Raw genomic sequence first — 2,500 nt, 5'->3', positions numbered from 1 at the left:
TTTGTGTTCCTTTGGTCAACTTCCATACTTGAATCATTTGTGCTACCGCTGCTGCTTCGACGCTACTTTGACATCTTCGCTTCTATTTAAATAAATAAATAAGCTGAAGCTAGACATCAGTAAACACCACCACAGACACCACAAGCACGCCTTCTCCTCGTACTTCCGCCTCACGCGGGAACACGGACGCTCTAAATACTTCGAATTCCAATGCCAGTATATTGTAAACCACGGGTTCTTTAATGCTAGCGGGTCGTCGCGACCCTAGTTAACATCATGGTGCACGTCTCGTGACGGGTGTCACGGCGTAGTTAAATGTATGCGATACATTTCTCAAATATAAGCGCTCAGTCATCTGTACATCATGGTAGGTTCCCACGACGTGCAATATGCGTTCAACTTATCAATGTTCATGTGTCCTGCAGTTCACATTATGACGCGCAGTTAGCTGCGGTCTTCATCGATCCATGAGCCGAGTGATCCACTGCCGAGGGTGACTAACTTGCGTAAGCCGCCGCTGTGCGCGTATACCCGTTCCCCGTAGGGAGGAGCAAGCCGCCGCTTAGAGACGAAGCATAAAGTGTCCTCATTCCACATAGGGCAAGCTGGATGAATCCATTTTACCCAGGACGGCCGAAGCGGCGTGGACCAGGGGAGAACTGAACCTTATACTTCACACCACAGTAAGTCTACGTGTCCTCTTCCACATAGGGCAAGCTAGAACTAACTATCTTACCCAGGACTGCCGAAGCAGCGTGGACCAGGGGAGGAACACACTTTTCATGGAAACGTAAGGCATCCATGACTGCCATAACGTAAGCCGCCGCTGTGCGCGTATACCCGTTCCCCGTAGGGAGGAGCAAGCCGCCGCTTAGAGACGAAGCATAAAGTGTCCTCATTCCACATAGGGCAAGCTGGATGAATCCATTTTACCCAGGACGGCCGAAGCGGCGTGGACCAGGGGAGAACTGAACTTTATACTTCACACCACAGTAAGTCTACGTGTCCTCTTCCACATAGGGCAAGCTAGAACTAACTATCTTACCCAGGACTGCCGAAGCAGCGTGGACCAGGGGAGGAACACACTTTTCATAGAAACGTAAGGCATCCATGACTGCCATAGTGCGTAAGCCGCCGCTGTGCGCGTAAACCCGTTCCCCGTAGGGAGGAGTCAAGCCGCCGCTTAGAGACGAAGTATGAAGTGTCCTCTTCCACATAGGGCAAGCTAGAATGAACTATCTTACCCAGGACCGCCGAAGCAGCGTGGACCAGGGGAGAACTGAACTTTATACTTCACACCACAGTATTGAGTAATGTGCCCTCTTCCACATAGGGCAAGCTGGAATGTTCCATTTTACCCAGGACGGCCGAAGCGGCGTGGACCAGTGGAGGACTACACAATCATGAGGTTTGATATCGACTTGTGTGTTTCAATAGGATACCGATGGTATGGTTTGAACCGATTTGATTTAGCCATTCTGAAGTCATCACTTGGTTGAAGCGCTGAACTAGGGAGGCATCGTTTACATATATATTGGTTTTCGCATGCTCTACTAGGTTAATGTCATGAGGTTGGCTATCGAGCATGCCCAAGTGATGACTTGATTGTGTGCTTGCTTGAATTCTTCACATTTCATACCATCGGTTAGTTGTCGAATCATTCCTCGATCATAACCTTCGTTCTTGGTTCATGTATGCTCTCTTCCACATAGGGCAAGCTAGAATTAACTATCTTACCCAGGACCGCCGAAGCAGCGTGGACCAGGGGAGAACTATACTTTGTCTTGTATGCCCTCTTCCACATAGGGCAAGCTAGAACTAACTATCTTACCCAGGACCGCCGAAGCAGCGTGGACCAGTGGAGGACTATACTTTGTTCATAACACCACAGTATTGAGTAATGTGCCCTCTTCCACATAGGGCAAGCTAGAATGAACTATCTTACCCAGGACCGCCGGAGCAGTGTGGACCAGTGGAGGACTACACAATCATGAGGTTTGATATCGACTTGTGTGTTTCAATAGGGTACCGATGGTATGTTTTGAACCGATTTGATTTAGCCATTCTGAAGTCATCACTTGGTTGAAGCGCTGAACTAGGGAGGCATCGTTTACATTACTTGTATATATATTGGGTTTCGCATGCTCTACTAGGTTAATGTCATAGGGTTGGCTATCGAGCATGCCCAAGTGATGACTTGATTGTGTGCTTGCTTGAATTCTTCACATTTCATACCATCGGTTAGTTGTCGAATCATTCCTCGATCATAACCTTCGTTCTTGGTTCATGTATGCTCTCTTCCACATAGGGCAAGCTAGAATTAACTATCTTACCCAGGACCGCCGAAGCAGCGTGGACCAGGGGAGAACTATACTTTGTCTTGTATGCCCTCTTCCACATAGGGCAAGCTAGAATTAACTATCTTACCCAGGACTGCAAAGCAGCGTGGACCAGTGGAGGACTATACTTTGTTCATTACACCACAGTATTAAGTATGGTG

General features: G+C 48.2%; 1 non-coding gene across 1 annotated transcript; it reads right to left on the bottom strand.

The window, feature by feature from the left end:
- Nucleotides 1-341: 341 nt before the first annotated feature.
- Nucleotides 342-496, bottom strand: LOC131292599 (5.8S ribosomal RNA). The gene has a single exon (XR_009190219.1). It is a non-coding gene; the product is annotated as a 5.8S ribosomal RNA (ribosomal RNA).
- Between the last annotated feature and the right edge of the window lie 2,004 nt (nt 497-2,500).

Source organism: Anopheles ziemanni, assembly GCF_943734765.1.
Source record: "Anopheles ziemanni chromosome X unlocalized genomic scaffold, idAnoZiCoDA_A2_x.2 X_unloc_78, whole genome shotgun sequence".
Lineage (NCBI taxonomy): Eukaryota > Metazoa > Arthropoda > Insecta > Diptera > Culicidae > Anopheles > Anopheles ziemanni.
The sequence above is the reverse complement of the archived record's forward strand: the minus strand, read 5'-3'. Positions and strand labels throughout refer to the sequence as shown.